This window comes from Balaenoptera ricei, chromosome 12, assembly GCF_028023285.1.
Source record: "Balaenoptera ricei isolate mBalRic1 chromosome 12, mBalRic1.hap2, whole genome shotgun sequence".
Classification (NCBI taxonomy): Eukaryota; Metazoa; Chordata; class Mammalia; order Artiodactyla; family Balaenopteridae; genus Balaenoptera; species Balaenoptera ricei.
Genome location: NC_082650.1, coordinates 15945304 through 15965379, shown reverse-complemented (window position 1 = coordinate 15965379; position 20076 = coordinate 15945304). Strand labels below are relative to the sequence as shown.

The window sequence follows — 20076 nt, the reverse complement described above, 5'->3', positions numbered from 1 at the left end:
CACATGGTTGCAGCCGCCAGCCCTGCTCTTCCCCTGTTCTTGGTCACCCTCTCTCTCTAGAATTCGGATGCTGGGCTTTGTAAGCGGGATGCAGATGCAGCTGCGTGGACGAGGCAGGCCCCTCACTGACTCAGGAAGCCCTGAAAGTGAAGGGAGCTGGGCTGCCCCGGAGAAACCTCAGTTCTCCTGTAATGTTCGTTCTGATTTTACGTTTTGTTTGTTATTGAATTTCCCCCCCTTATCTCTGCTCTTCTGGTGGGTGAAGACAAACCCCAGGTTTTCCTCTATTTAAAAAAATCTGGATGTGAAGTTAGTAAACAATTTACGTGAGTGAGCATATGTTACGGAAGTGGAAACAGCTGGCTCTGGGGAGGCTGGTGGTCATGGGTTGTTTTCATGTGGGGAGTCATTGGAACTGCTCCCAGACCAGGCCTGGAGTGTCCCTGTCCTGCGAGCTCTCCTGCCTCCCCTCTGCTTCCCGCCCTTCCCCCCTCCTCCTCTTCCCTCCCCTCCTCCCCCATCCCTCCTCTCCTCTCCCCTTCCCTCTTCCCCCTCCCCTTCCCTCCCATCCCCCTCCATCCAGGCCCCTACCTCCCCCCATCCCTCCTTCCCTCTTCTCGCCTCCCCACCCATCCTTTCTTCACCCCTTCTGTCCCCTCGTCTAGCTCCTCTCTCCATTCCATTCCTTTCTGTTTGTGCTTTAATGTTGAAAAGCAAAAAGTCTCCCTTCCCAAACTCCCCTCCCTCCTTTTGGAGGGGGTGGTTATGACCCTTATTTTTGCCCCCAGTCCTGCAGGACACAGGATGGTGGAAAGGAGTGCAGTGGGCTCTGTGGCCCAGGGAGACTACCTCCCAAAAGGCAGTGACCAGCACCTCTGCCTGGGGTGGCCGCTGACAGGGGAGGCCCAGCGAGGTCAGGGTCAGGGCCATGAGAGCCCCTCGTAGGGTGGTGCGCTTGGGGGATTGATTGGAATTACAATGACAGTGTGGAACCAAACTAAATGATTCCCTTTTATTAATAATAACTGTGACAGTATTAACACGGTGATGGTAGCAAACACTTATACAGCATGTATGACACTCCAGAAACTATCCGAAGTACTTTATATATACTCTTTTCTTCCTCATGACAGCCCTCTGGAGTAGGTGTTACTATTATTATCTCTGTTTTACAAATGAGGAAACTGAGACGCAGCGAGGTTAAGTAACTTGCCCAAGGTCACACAGCTAGTAAGTAGCAGAGTTGGGATTCAGACCCAGGCAGTTGGGCTCCAGAGTTTGAGCAGCAGAGTTTTAAGATAGCCCTTTCCTGTGCCTCACATCGTGGAAAGACAAACAACCCAACAAATTGGCACGCTTGCTCCATATGAGTGCTTGTGTATAACACATCTAAGAAGTGGTGCATAATGAGATTTTGATGTTCTCTAATTCCTCTGACAGTTTCACACATGATCATGTGGCTGGTTGTAGGACTCTGTTAGTGAACACATTTTGTCTACACGTGTGTATCCCCTGGGTGGTCTGCCAGCCTCAGCCAAGAAAGAATATGGGAAAAGCAAATTACCTATTCATTTATTCAATCATTTATTAATTGTCTACTGTGTGTCAGACACAGGGTCTGGCTGTAGGGATACAGAAAGAAAAGACTTGGTCCAGTTGAAACATAAATGGTATTCATCTATTATATTGAATAAATATAAAGCACCTGTAAGCCGAGTAATACAGTATGATAAGAACCATCAGAAGAGATAAGCGCTACATGACAGATGCTGGGAGAACTTACCCACCTCTCTGGCAGGCATGGCTGAGGCTGGAGAAGGGAGCTATCGGGGGTGTGTTTTCACGAAGAGATGGTGTTTGCGCCTCATCTTGGAGAGTGGGAAGGTGTAGAGTTAGTGAAAATAGGAACATTTCCTCTCCCAGGATGGAGCCCCAGGGCATGCTGTGGTCCTTGTGGGACACATTTGATTGGTCATGCTTCTTGGCTTGTCATCTGTACAGGGGATGAATTGGTACATTAATTTTCCTCATTTGACACAAACCCTACCCCCTCTACCCCTGCCCAGGTGGCAAGTGAGAAGTGTACTGGACAGCGTTGTGCAATGCTTCTCAAGGTCAGTTAATGAAAAAATCCTAGTTACTGCCTGTTTTGGGCTGAGTTGCATCCCCCTGAAATTCATACATTGAAGCCCTGATCCCCATTCCCGCGGAATGTATTTGGAGATAGGGTCTTTAAAGAGGTGATTAAGTTAAAGTCAGGTCAGTAGGGTGAACCCTAATCCAATAGGACTGGTGTCCTTATAAGAAGAGGAGATTAGGACACAGACATGCAAGAGGAAAGACCATGTGAAGACAAAGGAGAAGGTGACCATGTACAAGCCAAGGAGAGAGGCATCAGAATGAAACCAACCCTGCCAACCCCTTGATCTTGGACTTGTAGCCTTCAGAAAGGTGAGGAGATAAATTTCTGTTCTTGAAGCCACCACTCTGTGGTATTGATGATGGTGGTCCTCAGAAACGAATTCACTGTCTTACCCTCACTAGCCTGTGCTGAATGAAAGTGTCCTTCATTGGATCAGTGGCCATGGAGAAACCTCTGGTTGAAAGCACCAAGGTTGGTAAATGGGAAATTCAGAGAAGAGAACGGCACACAGTTCCTTGTCTGAAGGAGCTCTGTGGCTTGCAACAGCACACAGAGAAGGGACATTTCCCAGCAGGCCTGGCCTCCTGGCGTGATGTCCCGTCCAGAATGCTATAAGCCAGGTCTTCCTCTTAGCCCTTACTCAGTGGAAAGTTAAAACAAGACGAGATTTCACAAATGCATATACACAGCACACGTGTACTGTCAAACTTGGGATTTCATAGGTAGCAGGATTCCAAGCCCTTCAATTTGTATACAAGTTAAATTTGATGAGCTTTAATTTCACATTCCACCAAAAATATTTTTCCAGAGTTGGACTTTAATTTCCTTATGAAGAGCAGATAGATGGGCGCTTGGAATCGGAGAAGTTTCCTAGAGCAGGGGTCCCCAACCCCCAGGTCCATGGGCTGTGCAGCAGGAGGTGAGCGGCAGGCGAGCTAGCAAAGCCTCACCTGCCGCTCCCCATCGCTCCCCATCGTTCGCACTACAGCCTGAACCATCCCCCGCCCCCTGAATCCGTGGAGAAACTGTCTTCCACGAAACCGGTCCCTGGTGCCAAAAAGGCTGGGGACCACTGTCCTAAAGCATTGTTTCAAGATAATCCTCTAGCAAATTGAGCAACTGAGTCAGCTTTTTATTTTCTAAAGCAGTAAAGGAGAGAATTGTGCTCTTTTTTCTAGTGTAGCATGATTTATAAGTTGATTACAAGCCATTTGCCCCAAATGCCCCCCTAACTTATTTCCAGTAATAAAAAATTAGCAGATAGAACAGGGCTGCTTATTAGCTAGAAATCCCATGTAATCACAGTGGTAATATAATGTCTCTTTCAAACATTTTTCAGAGTGGAAGAAGACACTATTAAAAATTATGCCAGGATAAAGTCAGAATCCAGTGTTATTCTAAGCAAACATACAATGATTGTACCAGACACACAAATATTTTTGTCCTAGTTACAGCTGTCACTGAGGAACCTTCCAGGGCATTAGCTCATTGATTGTTAAATCTTAAAAATCACAGCATATTTATTTATTTAGACAAAGCCATTTGTATCAACTCATGATATCATGTATTTTCAATATTTCTGACAGCTTTGGCGTGTGAAGAGCTGCGCATTTGGGCAACCCCCTCTGAACGCCTAGCGTGAGCTGCAGTTCTGCTGACCAATGAAGCAGCGAGTGTCTAGGAATAGAGTGCAGCCCAGGGGTTAGGGGTCTGAAATTCTAGTTCCAGGCCGGCCACTACCAGCTGCTTGACTACAGTCTTCTAACCTATAAAACACGCAAGTTGGAGCACGTGATTTCTAAGATCAACCATGGCTCTAGCATTTCCATGTAGGAGTAGCTTCGGGACATTAATCAGGTTGGGGGCGGTGGTTCCTGTCCTGAAGCTGCATTTATATAACACTCTTCATAAGAGTGAGGAAACAGCAATAGTCCGTGTCAAAAAATGGGGGTAGGGGGAGGGAGCTGATAGGAGGTACTTGGGCTAAAGCAACCCTGCCTTGATCCTTCCCTGATTTTGCTCTGAAGTTCTGCCATGAATCTAAGACTTGGGAAGAATAAGCGTAGCGACAAAAGATAAAAGACAATCATTGACAATAAGATCAGAATGAAGCTGAAATGTTGAAATTCTTAGAGAATAATGGAATATTAGGATAATTCTTTACAAATGAAAATATGAGAAAGTGTAAATGATCGCCCTAGTGAGTCTCGTTAGCAATAGCTTCATTTGCAATGACTTTTAGCATAGAACTCTCTAGTGTGGTGTTTGTTCATGGATACCTATTGCATAATCCACAGAAGTTTACCTCAAAAGTTGGAAATTACACTTTTCACCCACCAGAATGGTAAAAAATTAAAGGTGCAATCATAACTAGTGATACAGAGGCTATCAAAAAATGACACCTATACGTTGTTGGTAGGAGTATGAACTGTTTCAACTCTGTTTTAAAAAATAAACTTTAAAATCGAGGTATGGTTTACTTAGAAAAAAAACACACCCATTTGAAGTGTACGCTGTGATGAGTTTTGACTAATGCATTCACAAGTCACCACCAAAATCATATACAGCATTTCTCTTACTCCAAAAATGTTCCCTGTGGCCTATCTAGTTAATTCTCTCAATCTCCCACCCCAGGTAACCATTGGTCCATTTTCTGTCCCCATAGACTAAATGTATGTTTTCTAGAATTTCATATAAATGGAGTCATATTTCATGCCTTGCTTCTTTCACTCACTATCTCAGTCTAATGTTTTTAAGATTCTTCTATGTTACTGCCTGTACCATTGCTTTTCATTGGTGAGTAATGGTCTACTGCACAGGTAAGTCACAATTTGCTTATCCGCTTACCTGGTGATAGACATTTGGGTTGTTTCTAGTCTTTGCGTATTACGATCAAAGCTGCTATGAACATCTGTGTACAAGTCTTTGTGTGGAATGAACTTTTCATTTCTCTTGGGTACACTTGCGAAGGTCAATCGTTTGTGATGGTTAGTTTTATGCGTCAACTTGACTGGCTACAAGGTGCCCAGATTAAACATTATTTCTGGGTTGTCTGTGAGGGTGTTTCTGGGTGACATTAGCATTGGAATTGGTGGACTCATAAAACAGATTATCCTCCCCAATAGGAGCGGACATCGTCCAGTCTGCTGAGGGCCTGAATAGAACAAAAGGCAGAGGAAGGAGGAATTCAAACCTTTTTTCTGCCTCAGTGTTTGAGCTGTGACATCTCGTCTCATCTTCTCCTGCCCTCTGGACTGCCATTGGCTTTCCTGGTTCTCAGGCCTTTGAACTCGGACTGAATTATACCACTGGCTCTCCTGGGTCTCCAGCTTGCCAACAGCAGATGGTGGGACTTAGCCTCTATAATTGCATGAGCCAATTCCTTATAATGAATATATATGTCTCCTATTCTGTTTCTCTGTATAACCCTGACTAATACAACACCTAAGAGTGGAATTTGCTGGGTTATATGATAAGCATATGTTTAACTGTATAAGCAATTACCAAACTGTAGTCCAATCTGATCTTCCCATTTCACATTCCCACCAGCAATTCTAATGACGCGTAGTAGGGTCCCATTGTGGTTGTAATGTGCATTTCCCTGATGACTAATGATGTTGAGCATCTTTTCATGTGCTTATTAGCCATTCGTACATCTTCTTTTGTGAAGCATCAGTTCAATAAGAGTTCTTTATATATTCTGGATGGAAAATATTTTGGATGATATATATATTGAGAATATTTTCTCTTGGTCTGTGACGTGTTTCCATTAAATAAATTTTTTTTTGAGGAACAGAAATTTTAAATTTGATTAATTTAATAAAAATTAATATATTATATATAATATATATATTATATAAAAAATGGTTTATATCCTGTACTTTCTTTTCTTTTATTGTTTTACGTTTTACCATTAGGATTGTGACCACCTGGAGTTGATTTTTGTGTATGGTGTGAATTAGGGGTCAAAGTTCCTCTTTTTTTTCCTTAAGAATATCTAACAAACCTAGAACCATTTATTGAAAAGACCGTTCATTTCCTCCCACGAAATTAGTGTTTGTTTTCTTATCGTTGAGTTGCAAAAGCTCTTTATATATTCTAGATGCAAATGCTTTGCTAGTTATATGTATTGAGAGCATTTTCCCCCAGTCTGTCACTTACCATTTCATTTCCTTAACAATGTCTTTTGAAAAGCAGGAGATTTCACTTTGATGAAGTTCAATTTATCAATTTTTTTCTTCTATGATTTGTGCTTTTTGTATCCTAAGAAATCTTTTCCTAACCCCTGGTCATAAAGATTTCCTCCTCTGTTTTTTTTTTTTTTTTTTGGAACTTTTATAGTTTTAGGTTTTCTATTTAGTTCTATGATCCATTTGGAGTTGATTTTTATGTCTGGTGTGAAATGAGTCAAAGTTTAATATTTTTATTGTTATATCTTTTTTATTAATAGACAAATTTTAGAATAGCTTTAAGTTTACAGAAAAATTGAGTAGATAGTAGAAAATTCCCATATATCCCATGTCCAATTTCCCATTATTAACATCTTACATTCCTATGTTATGTTTGTTACAATTAATGAACCAATATTAACACATTATTATTAACTGAAGTCCACGGTTTATTCAGATAGCCTTAGTTTTCACCGAGTGTATTTTTCTGATCCTGGATTGGATCAGTCCAGGATCCCATCCACCCTATTTCACTGAGTTGTCATGTCTCTTTGGTTTCCTCTTGGCTACGATAGTTTCTTAGACTTTCCTGTTTTTGATGACTTTGGCCTACAGTTTATTTATACCCTTTGGCGCTGATCACTTCCAGTCCTGAATGTACTCCATCTAACAATGGGTTGCTGTTGAGTCTACCCAACATTTTGACTTGTCGAGTCAGACAGAACCTCATTCATGATGGGCAGCTCTAAACACCTGGACACTTGATGGCTCATGGTCAAATGTTCTATCTTTACCTGAGGAAAGTAGCACACCAAGACGTGGCTTTCCAAAGCTGTAGAATTCTCTCCTATAGGAGGCATGGTCTTTCTCCAAAACTCTAGGGTCTACATTGAGATTCTCCTACTGGGGCTCCCCATCAACTCCACAAAGTGGCTTTCCACCAGTATCTGGTGTCTGCTGGATCAAGTGGCCTGAGCATTAAGGGTGCTTGTACTTCAGTCTGGACTTACACAAAGCCCTTTCCTGCTCTGGGACTGACTCAAGTCTTGCAGCTTTCATAGCACTTATTAAATGGGTCAAACAGCATTCTCAAGTGTGAAATATGCTGGTTCCAGAGCCAGAAGCCACCTACCAAGAATTGTGCTACCTTCTTAGTGCTGAGAAGCAACAGATGAATCATTTGTCCTTTAATGTGATGGGATGTCCTGGCATGCCCCTCCACACTTCACTGATGTGACAGGCCCCTGAATCTTCAAAGAGTTTACTTCCCACTTTTATGGAGCACACGATGGCCTCCAATCTGCTAGGCACTTCTTGCTCATCTGGTTAACATAATGTCATTGGTGTAATGGACTAGTGAGTTATTCTATGGAATGTCCAGGTAGTTCAGGTCCTTATGAATATATCATGACAGATGGCAGGAGAGTTAACATAGCTCTGGGGCAACACTGTAAATATATACTCTTGTCTGTCCCATATGAATAAGAACAGTTTCTGATCCTCTTGTCTAACAGGAGTGGAAAAGAAACCATTCACCAAATCATGGGCTGCGTACCATAGGCCTGAGACTGTGCTAATCTGCTCTAGCAAAGACACTACACCTGGCATTGCGGCTGCAGTTAAGGCATGGAGAGAGAGTGTGACGGAAGATGAGACTGGAAATGTAAATTGGTGCCAGATTGCAAATGGGCCTGAAGGGGCCACGCTGGACTTGGACTTTAGCCGGAATGCATTGAGGAGTCCTTATAGGTTCGTAAGCAATATATGCTCTCCGCTTGCTACTTGCAACCAGAAAGCTGTGTTTTCTAACATTTAATAGCTTCCAAATGAACTGTCTCATTAGGTAGAGTGGGTGCTGTGTGCTGTGATCAGGTCTCCTATCAGGTTGGAAATATCTACTCTCCTGGCTGCCAGAGTGTTGGCTGCTGAAGCCCCCCAGCTGTGTCCCAGCCACCATTATTTCCCGAATATAACGTGCACTTTCAACCCTCTATTCCTTTGTATTTGCTATTCTTTCTCTGGACTATCTCCCCCACTTCCTATGCCTGGAGAAATTCTATTTATTCCACAAGACTTCCTTAGATGTCTCCTCTCACCCCAGATAGGATTAACTGCTTCCTTCTCCTTCTAGAGTGTTTTGTTCATTATGTGAGTTTAGGACTTGCAGAGATTCTGGGTGTCACAAATGGCGATGCATGTCCTTGGCTCCCCTATGAACTGTGTCCTCGGGACAGCAGTCCAGACCATGTCTCATTATCTTCAGGTCACCAGAGGTTTGCATAGAGCCTGACACATGTAGGCATTCAAGGAATGGTTACTGAATTAAATTTGTTATCTAATTGAACCTGATTCTGGCGTTAAGAAAGGAAAAAAATCCAGGCTTACATGCACACATTTATTCTTTCATAAAGTATGTATTTGTTGTCATGTAACAGTGGGCCCGAAGTAGACTTTTTGTGCTAATATCATGTATCATTCTGAATTTGTAAAGTAAAACTGTCATAAACTTAAAGCTTTTCTTTTTCCTTCCATCTGAACTGGAACTATTTAACCAGGAATGAACATGACTCTAATACCTTTAAAAACTACTTGATTTCATGTGTGTGTGTGTGTGTGTGTGAGCTTATATTGTGTTTGGAAACTGCCAGACACTCTTTGATTTATCTTTTATCTTCAAGCACTGACCTCATAATAATTAAAGCAACAAAATAGTGCTGAGAGCAAAGATACTTTTGTTTATAGTTTCAAAATTACAACCTGATTATTAGTTTAACACAAACCTTAATTTTTAAAAAAATTTTGATTGAGGCATAAACTATTTACTGCCATGGAGACTATGAGTTTGACACGTGTTCACATTTTTTCGGGTGCAAATATTTGGTGGAAGGATTTCCAGACTAAAGTTCCCAGCCCTTGACCATTTTTTTAAAAAATGTGAACCACAGATTGACCTACATGTATCCTCTGCCTTCCATTGTCTGCATTATGCAGCAAGTGCGTGCATTTTAGACAATAAACAAGACACTTAACCAAGCTAGAAAACTGCTCACTGTATTAGTTAGACCAACTTACCACTGACTTTAAGGTCCCAAATCACAGTGGCTTAAACATAATAGGAGGGTATAGAGTGCATATCTCCCTCATGCAAAACTCTGAGTGTAGACAGTTCAAGGCTGTTATGGCAGTTCTAGGATCATCTGGGCCCCGGTACCTCCAACTTTGTGTTCCACCAACCCAAGGGTCTGGTCCTCATCCTTATGGTCCAAGGTGGAGCACTGACCATCATATCTCCGTCAGAATGCTGAGTGGGTAATGAAGAGAAGAAGAATCCCCTATCCTTTCTAAGGACATTTCCTGGAACCTGTAGATATCACCTTTTCTCATATCCCTTGAGATGGATATGACTGGAACTTAGCTCTGTGGCTACAAACAGCTGCCTAATGAGACTGGAAAATACAGTCTTTATTTAGTATGGCCATGTGCCCACCTAAGTATTGGTGGTTACTATCACTGAAGAAAAAGGGGAAAATATACATTGGGGACCACTGTATCTCTGCTATATGAACACATACCAAAGAGAGAACTCAATGCTCAGATGATGTTTTGCAAACTAATAAATTGGAGGATTCCAGCTTTGAGGAAGCCGTCTTTGCTTGTCTTCATTTCTTCCACTTGCCCAAACATAAGTCTCCCACTTCCATTTCCTGTTTTCCTGTGTGAGGCCATGTGTTCATCAGGGCCTCTATGGCTTGGCAAGCTCATTTCACAGAGGGCCTTGGAGCTGGCTTTGGTTATTCAGGAATGTATCTCATTTGCCCTACATGAGCTCAGATTTGAGCATCAGAATCATTTGGCAGCAATCATTTATTTATAAACAATCATTAACCTTTTCTTAAGTGTTCTGTTTTGCTTTTGGTTTGCTAAAACTAAACCACTGACTTTCTGAAGGTTTAGAAAAATAACACTAGCAAGTTGAGAAAAAGAACTGGGGTCATGAGGTGGGAGTAGGAAATTGAAGTTAAAAATTACTTAAATAGTGCTCTTGGAGCTGCTTCCTCTGTCAGAGGAGTGAGTTTTTCTATCTCTTTCTCTACAGCCTAGAATTTTCATCATTCTCATAAACCACATCAACGTCAAAAACTTTTCTGGGGAGAAAACTGCTCTATAAGCTTAACATTATCCTAATGCTGCAGGAAATACAGAAGAAATTTATGTCCTGGACTTTGGGAGGTAGAGTACTGTCATGGGAAGGACAAGGGTATGGATTTAGTCAGGATAAAATAGGCTACACTGCAGTAACAAATACGTTGTGAAATGTCAGTGCTTGACCACAGTAAACATTCATCTCTTACTCAGCTTTCAGTCTCAGGCAGGGCTGGCACCCATCTTCCATCTCATAGGACTGTTATTTGGAGCTCACATCCTTCAAACTTGCTATGAAAGGAGAAGAAAGGACTGGGGTCTAAGCAGGATGTTTTTAAGGGCCAGGACTGGACATGTCTTTCGTATAGGTCAGAGGTGCCTAGGCCAGAGTTCAGGCACAGGGCAGGAACCGAACTGCAAGGTCGACTGAGGCTAAACGCCTAGTCTCCCTGTGTGCCCAACAACAGGAAATGGTGTAGCAAACACATCACAATGTCTCTGTCACACTGGACTTAACAACTCCCAGTTTTTCTGCTTTATATCTTTATGATCATGGGTAAGTCACACAGTTTTTCAGCCTCGGTTGTCTTATATGTAAAATACTACACATAATAACAACTGTTTGGGTGAAAGTTAAGCTCCTGACATCTAAGTATTCATTAAATGCTAATTCCCATCTTTTTTTAAAGAGGCATCTACAGTCTTGGAGGCAACATTTTACATACATGCAAAAACTAGAAGCATCTCCAAATTTGTCCAGAAGACTACCTGCCTCCGAAACCCTGGGAGTGATAATTAAGAAGACGTTTCCTCCCCGCCTCCCATCCAGACAAAAACACCAAAAATATGAATCTTGCGGCTGGGCCTAGAGACTGTCATTTTATATTTTATATTCTCTTCCCAGATTTTAAAAAAATTGTGGTAAAATATACATAACATCTTAGCCATTTTTAAGTGTACAGTTCAGTGGTGTTAAGTACATTCACATTGTTCTGCAATCACTCTCCAGAACTCTTTTTGTCTTGCAATCTAAACTCTGAACCCATTCTACAGCAACTTACCATCCTCCCTCCTCCGGCCCCTGGCAACCACCCTTCTAGCTTCTATGAATTTGACTATACAGGTACTTCATGTAAGTGGATTCGTACAGTATTCAGCTTTTTGTGACTGGCTTATTTCACTTACAATCATGTCCTTAAGTTTCATCCATGTTGTGGCATGTGTTGAAATTTCCTTACTTTTGAAAGTTGAATAATATACCAGTGTGTGTGTGTGTGTGTGTGTGTGTGTGTGTAGATATAGACAAAGATGTAGATACACCACATTTTGCTTATCTATTCATTCATCTATGTACACTTGGGTTGTTTTCATCTTTTGGCTATTGTGAATAATGCTGCTATAAACGTGGGTGTATAAATATCTTTTTGACAGCCTCTTCAATAAGTGGTGCTGGGAAAACTGGATAGCTACATGGAAAAGAACAAAGTTAGAACATTCCCTAACACCATACACGAAAATAAACTCAAAATGGATTAAAGACCTAAATGTAAGTCCAGACACTATAAAACTCTTAGAGGAAAACATAGGCAGAACACTCTATGACATAAATCACAGCAAGATCCTTTTTGCCCCACCTCCTAGAGAAATGGAAATAAAAAAAAAAAAAAAACAAATGGGACCTATTGAAACTTAAAAGCTTTTGCACAGCAAAGGAAACCATAAACAAGAAGAAAAGACAACCCTCAAATGGGAGAAAATATTTACAAATGAAGCAACTGACAAAGGATTAATCTCCAAAATATACAAGCAGCTCATGCAGCTCAATATCAAAAAAACAAACAACCCAATCCAAAAATGGGCAGAAGATCTAAATAGACATTTCTCCAAAGAAGATATACAGATTGCCAACAAACACATGAAAGGATGCTCAACATTACTAATCATTAGAGAAATGCAAATCAAAACTACAATGAGGTATCACCTCACACTGGTCAGAATAGCCATTATCAAAAAATCTACAGACAATAAATGCTGGAGAGGGTGTGGAGAAAAGGGAACCCTCTTGCACTGTTGGTGGGAAAGTAAACTGATACAGCCACTGTGGAGAACAGTATGGAGGCTCCTTAAAAATCTAAATATCGAACTACCATGCAACCCAGCAATCCTACTGCTGCACATATACCCTGAGAAAACCATAATTCAAAAAGAGTCATGTACCACAATGTTCATTGCAGCACTACTTACAATAGCCAGGACATGGAAGCAACCTAAGTGTCCATCGACAGATGAATGGATAAAGAAGATGTGGCACATACATACAATGGAATATTACTCAGCCATAAAAAGAAACGAAATTGAGTTATTTGTAGTGAGGTGGATGGATCTAGAGACTGTCATACAGAGTGAAGTAAGTCAGAAAGAGAAAAACAAATGCTGTATGCTAACACATATATATGGAATCTAAAAAAAAAAAAAGGTTCTGAGGAACCTAGGGGCAGGACAGGAATAAAGACGCAGACCTAGAGAATGGACTTGAGGACACGGGGAGGGGGAAGGGTAAGCTGGGACGAAGTGAGAGAGTGGCATGGACATATATACACTACAAAATGTAAGATAGATAGCTAGTGGGAAGCAGCCACATAGCACAGGGAGATCAGCTCGGTGCTTTGTGACCACCTAGAGGGGTGGGATAGGGAGGGCAGGAGGGAGACGCAAGAGGAAGGAGATATGGGGATATATGTATATGTATAGCTGATTTACTTTGTTATAAAGCAGAAACTAACACACCATTGTAAAGCAATTATACTCCAATAAAGATGTTGAAAAAAAAAAAATTAAATAAATAAATAAATATCTCTTTGAGATCCTGCTTTCAATTCTTTTGGGTGTATACCTAGAAGTGGAATAGTTGGATTATATGGCAATTTTATTTTTAGTATTTTAAATCAGATGATTCTTCTGCCCATCAAAGTTTGAAACGCACTAGACTAGAGTCCAAGAAAGGATATAATCGAGGGCTCAATTTGAGCAATAAGGCAATACATACTATGGGAGGCTAGGAAGGGAGAGGAGAGAGTAGGAAAGACTAGCATGGGAGGGAGTGCTCCAGAGAAAGGAAGAGCATTGCGAGCAGCCTCGAAGCAGAGGTTTGAATAAAATGAAATGCAAGGAGAAGGCAACCTAGGTGGGAAACCACAGAAGCAAGTCAAGGAGACCATGAGAGCAGCAGGTAGCAGGAGAGAAGAGTTATGCTGAAGCCTCATGGGGAATGAGGTTGTCAGGAGGAGCGGGGTTAGGTTATCGCAAGCCTTGCCAACCAGGCCAGTGGATTCCGATTTAACGCAACAGACAATAGGCAACTCCTGAAGGCTCTGAAAGAGAAGAGTCATATGACAATTGCCGTGTCATCATCCAGGAAAATTAATAATGTCAACAAAATGGTATTAAAAGTGCAGTTCTATATAAATTCCACTGTAGTGAGGATCCTAATAAAATTGTATAAATGGTTACTGTGGTGTTATAAATTAAAATGAACCTAACTAGATAATGACAAGGTCCTCCTCTACCCACTAGAAATTTCTAACCAGCATCTTCCACAATACCTAGCAAATTTTAGGTATTTTATAAACAATGCAAAATGCAAAAAAAACCTAGCAAATGCCAAAAAATCTTTGTCAGAATGGGCTAAATAATATTAAACAATGTGTAAGAAAGTGCTGTGTCTTTGGGTTTTTTACAAAAGCTAGTCAGAGTTGTGGTATTTGAAAAATTTTGATGTTATAGATCTACCGTCTATTAGTTGCAACTTTACTTAACCTCCTTATGTTGTAGTTTCTCATCTCTGAAGTGGGGATAATGGACCTAACTCATAGAGTTTTTGTCATGATTTAATGTATGTAAAGCACTTAACACAGGGTCTGGTGCTGAATAATGAATAAATACTATATTAATATTATTCTCTGTACTCTTTAAAGAAATAAATGAAGGTTAATCAAATAATTTCCTGTTCTAACAAGAAATCATCAAGCATCAGAAGCTTTCAAACTCTTACTTTCCCTCTATTGATCTAGAAGATATTCTCCACGTGAACTTTCTAATTTGGAGCAAAGCAAACTAAGGCATTTTTTATAAAACCCACATTTTAATAGTTCTCAATAGGTCTTCAAAGACTTCACTTTTTTTTCTTATTGGTCCAATTTTCCATTTTTTAATCCTTTTTTCCCCTGAATTTTCTGTCATCCTTCTTAAAATGTAAGATATTAAACAGTAAGGACCTGACCAGGAGTGGGAATTGAAGGAAGACTGGCTGGGCTGATAAGTCTTGGGGACAGGGACCAAATCTGTTTTGTTCAGTGCTGAGTCATATGCCTCAGGCACACCTGACGTGTAGCACCAGGAAACCCATCAAAGATACAATGACTTGTAGCCTCCCAGGCCATCCTTCATCACAGCCCATCAGTTGTTGCTCTAACTAATTCCAAGGAACACATAACAATGTGATGAAAGACAGCAGATCATTGCATATGGCGGCACTGACAGTGATGACCTCAGGAAAAATTTTTAGGGAAAAGTCTGAATTGAAAGAATATTATTGCACCTCCAATAACTACAGAGTTGAATCATTGATGAGCCAAACCAAGCCTGGGAAAACAACGTGGAAATAAAAAGAAAGGGAGCAAGACAGAAAGGAAAAAAAGGAAGAAGAAAAAACACAAAATAAAAACGATAAACTATTTTTTGAATATATGTCTAGGCAAACGCACCCATAGAATGGCAGCAGTTAATCAGGAAGAACTACTCGCTAAGTACTGGTCATAGATGTTTCTCGGAAGTAGCCATCATTAGGAAATATTTTGAAAGTTTATAATCAAGCAGAGACAAGACAAGGTAGTCTTGATGTGACCAGTGTTCTTGGGGCCATATGTTCACTGTATTAAATCACTGACCCGCTTCAACCCCCTCTGAGCTCCTAGAGGTCGTCAGAGCATGAGGCCCCATGAAATCAGGACTCTCTGAATTGTGTTCATTAGTGAGTGTTTACGAAAGAAAAGCACTGTAGGAGCAGCACGATGATCCTCAGAACCAATTAATGCTTATGGGCTGTGATCGTCGAGGCTCCCATTTGGGTCAGTGATAGAAAACTTGAAGAGCTGTGGATTCATTTATGAGTCAAATCAAACCCCTGAAAAGGTAGTGAGAGTAAAATACTAGGAGACCTGCAAACTCTCAAACAACTCAAGCTAAGGAGCCTAGGACTTGGCTGGACCCCAGGTCACCAAGATATACCCAAGCTGTGACTAGGGAACATTGCTCACATTGAGTGGCATGGAGCCAAATAACTTTCCTGACCCTGAAGAGAACCCTGGGTATCATAAAAGAGCTTGGCTTTTTTTGATTTCCTGGCCAAAATTTCTTTGATTTTTCTTTGATTATCTTTGTATTATAAAACAGAGTTATGCAAGTTTGGGAGGTTTGGTGGTTAGTTTTATATGTCAACTTGGCTAGGCTATAGTACCTAATTATTCAACTAATCACTAATCTACATGTTTCTCTGAAGGTATTCTGTAGGTCTGGTTAACACCTATAATCAGTTAACTTTAAGTAGAGGAATTACCCTCAGACTGTGGTGGGCCTCATCTAATCAGTTGAAGGCCTTAAGACCAAAATTGAGTTTTCCCCCAAGGAAGAAGAAATTCCACTTGTGGATGACATCATCAGCTCCAAAACAAAACTATGTGCTCCTGAGATGATTCACAGAGGAGTTCCACTCTGGCCATCTCAATCAAAATATACTGAGCTGTAGTTCCCTTATCTGTAAGTTTTTAAAAAAATTAAGTAAATGACTAGTTAGATGAAATGATCTGTTTAGCATGTGTAGTAAAGAGAGTAGCACTTGATAGGTATAATAAATATAAGTTCCTTTCTCTTCTCCCTCTGAATTGTTTCTCCCCAAAAAAGACTTTCAACTGTTTTCTCCATTCAAATGACCTCATGTAGAAATTGAGCCAATAGGCACCCTGGATGTCTATGATACTTTTTTGTTTTGATTGCTTTGCTTGTTGATTTGAGGTCTTCCTCTGGTATACACTTGAGATGAATAAATCAAGAAAATTCAAACGATGGACCCACACTCGTGCATTTCCTTCCATAATTAATAACAAAATCAGGCTCTCAGATGTTCACAGAAATACATATATGAGCACCAAAGTCCAGCTAAAGTATATAAATGTTCACTTCTCCCGCCTTGCTGGTCTGAACACATTTCCATTGGAAAACAGAATTCTTTTCTAATACACAGTTTCAACATAACGACACGAAAGAGGCAGAAATATTTTTAACCTGTCAGCTTTGCCATTCTCTCCCTAATCCTCCCATGCTCTGTTGTGAGACCCGGCCATGCCTTCAGGCCCATCCTACAAACTCTGTCTAGTTTTACTCCACACATATTTTCTGTTCTAGTTGGTTCTACCTCCTCCCTCATGAACCAGACTTACATCCCAGGTGGAAAGCTGGTGGCATGAGGTCCTCATATGGCCCCAACACCCATCTTGCGTGAACTTTGCATCCAGCCCACACAGGAGCTTAAGGTACTAAGCTTGGATACCGTGGCAGCAGCCTGGCCTGCTTCCTACCTGACCCATAACTGCACTTCCCACAGGCTTTGAGTTTGCCATCTTTGCTGTCTACCTGTATTCAGATTGTTCCATTTGTTTGGTCTACCCTTTCCGCTCATACCCGAAGTGTCCCTCAAAACCTTGTTGTTCTCCCCTGCTTTCCTTGTCAACCCTCTCTGTTGTTCTTAAGTACAATTCTGGTCACCTTGGATGGGAATGGCCATTATGGCTTAGTCCTGGATTTTTTTTTTTTTTTTTAATTCTTGTCACAGATTATCCTTGGCTTTTGGTAGTTCTGGCTCCCTTACAAAGAAGCCAGTCTTTACAAATTTTGACATAAATAGCCACACAAATGCAAAAAGTTCCTTTAATTCTTTGAACTCACAAGATGAGTACAAATAGCTACAATTACAAATATAAAACTAGTATCATTGTTTTTCTAACAGCAATGATGGGTTGTGGAGGCAATCTACCCATCTAGCCAAGCTCTTGGGTAAGCCAAGGTGCAACGTGAGCTTGAAGCCAAAGAATTTAATTTTGAATCAAGTTGCTAAATGAGAAACAAGTAAACCATAGAGTAGCTCTTCCTGTCTACCCAGTGACTCAATCTGGACAAAAAGACAAGCTCAGATGCCCCTGCCCGATCCAATCCTGGACTCAACAACATTTTCTTTTGTTCAACGTCAGGAATTTTCTCCAGTTTCTGAACGGTTGCTCACCTCCTTGACAGAATGCAGAATGACTCCTGTTTCCCTGTTGTTTCCTGAAGGATAAACACTGACCTAAAATCCCTTTTGTCAGTAAGTCTGGAAGGAACCCATCTTCACGTGAGCGCTTTTTCCGGTCCTGCTGCAGTTGTTTGTAGCCTCAAAGGCCACGGCAGGATGTTTCTCTCCTAAATTCCTCAGGGCTTCTTATCCCTCCGATGTCCTTGAACAAGTAAACACGAATGATGTAATGCCAGAGGTCTCCTAACCTACATTCATCAGAATAAAACACCTCCCTGGGCCTGACCACATAGCTTTGTCTTAGTAAATGGAGAACTTTGTACGTGTGTGTATAGATGCATGTGTATTTATATGTGTTTGTATCCATACATGTGTACATATAACATATACATATATTCACACATGTGCATATACACCTGTGTATGTATATATGAATGTGTGTCTTTGGAGTTTTATCTATCTCTACAGCCCTACCCAAACATTTTGACAAAACTATTCAGCTCACTGCTGAGGGCAACTTAACATCTTTGTTTAACTTAACATTTTTGAATGTCTGCTGTGTACCAAGTAACATGCCTGTGTCATATAAGCCTGTGTACTATTTTACAAATGAGTAAACTATTTTACAGATCACACAACTAATAAATGCCTGCGCTGAGACGTGAACTCAGGTCCATCTGGCTCACAGCCTTTCTCTCCGTGGCCTCTCCAGCTCCTTACTCAGGATGCTTCCTGTGGAAGGCTTTTCCCGTTCCTCCTGCATCTGCCATCCTTTAAAAGCGCCCAAGGTTCTGTTCCTTACTGAAACCTCCCTTTCCCCAGCTCTCCGAGTTCTCCCCCTCGGTGGGGTGCTGCAGCCAGCTGCCCTGACTCACGCTGATTCCCAGGGGCCGACCCTTAGCGTCCTTTCCGGCCCCGTATTCACTGACATCACACTGGGAGCTTGAAACTTGCGCGGTCGGAGTATCTACTCCACAGATGTTGTCAGTGCTTTCTCTTCGGAAAGCCGGTTGTTAAAGACTCAGCAGCCCAACAAACACCTTCCTCCTTTAAACTTTCAACTTAAATTATGCAGCTGTATTTACTCCTTTCAAGATTAGGTATTCTTCACATACGCAGGCCCCCTCTCTCAATTATATTTCATGAACCACTTGAGGGGAGGGATTTCCTTCCTCTACCTCTTTATCAGCCCGAGAGCCCCAGGGCTGTGGAACCAGCCGCGTCCGTGAACACGTGGTTGGCGGATGGTGGTGCACACAAAGTGCGCTGATTCGGCTTATGAGAACGTGAGCGTCCCCTCGTAGAGTCAATCTGTGCTGACGCCCCTCCCCTGCTGTGCCCACCTATGCCTAAAGCCTGGTGAGTTCAAACCGGGCGTCCCGTCCTTTCTAGCCCTCCAAATACCCTTCCCCATCTTTAGCGTCTCTAGCAACACCATTCTCCAGCTCTCAGACCTGAAACTAGTTTTGTCTTCACTTTTGTCTCTCACCATCTGTACTACTCGCCTAGGGCTACCACAACAATTACCACAAACTGGGAGCTTAAAACAACAGGAATGTGTTCTCACTGTTCCTGAAGCTGGAAGTCCAAAATCAAGGTGTGGGCAGGGCCGTGCTCTCTCCGAAGGCGCGAGGGAAGAACCCTTCCTGCTTCTTTCCGCTTCTGGTACTTTCAGGCATGCTTGATCTTCCTCGGCCTGAAGCTGCATCACTCCAATCTCTGCCTCTGTTGTCTCTTGGCCTATCTTTCCTATGTGTCTGTGTGTCTCTGTATCTCAATATCCAAATTTCTCTCCTCTTAGACACCACGCATACTGGATTTAGGGTCTGCTATAATCTGGTATGACTTAGTTTTTAACTTGATTACATCTGCAAAGACCCTGTTTCCAAATAAGGTCACATTCACAGGTACCAGGGGTTAAGACTTGAACACGTATTGTTAGGGGACATAATTCAACCCACCACGCCATCCCAGCTGTCAGCATTTAGTTTTTGCTCCCTTGCCTTTGATCTTCTGCTTCCATAACATCAAGAATGCAGACACTTCTAAGGAACTTTCTTGGACTCTTTAAGGATTGGTGGGAGCACACAGCTTCCCCCACGGGTTGTCTACCACGTGGACAACCTTCCTGGTCACTGACCACTTTCTGGATGGGTTTCTGACCTCATTCCACACTGCTGCATGCGTCCACTGATTCCCTTGGGGCCCCCCCAAACAACTCTAGCGGTCCCTCCCCAGTGGCCTTTGCTAGAACATGAAATGCCAGAAAATATTTATTA

The 20076-nt window shown here is 41.7% G+C and overlaps 1 long non-coding RNA gene across 1 annotated transcript; it reads left to right on the top strand.

Moving 5' to 3' along the window:
• The first annotated feature begins 216 nt into the window (after window positions 1–216).
• On the top strand, window positions 217–9947 carry LOC132375838 (uncharacterized). The gene is made up of 3 exons (XR_009506131.1): window positions 217–2451; window positions 5269–5489; window positions 7827–9947. It is a non-coding gene; the product is annotated as an uncharacterized LOC132375838 (long non-coding RNA).
• Window positions 9948–20076: the final 10129 nt, after the last annotated feature.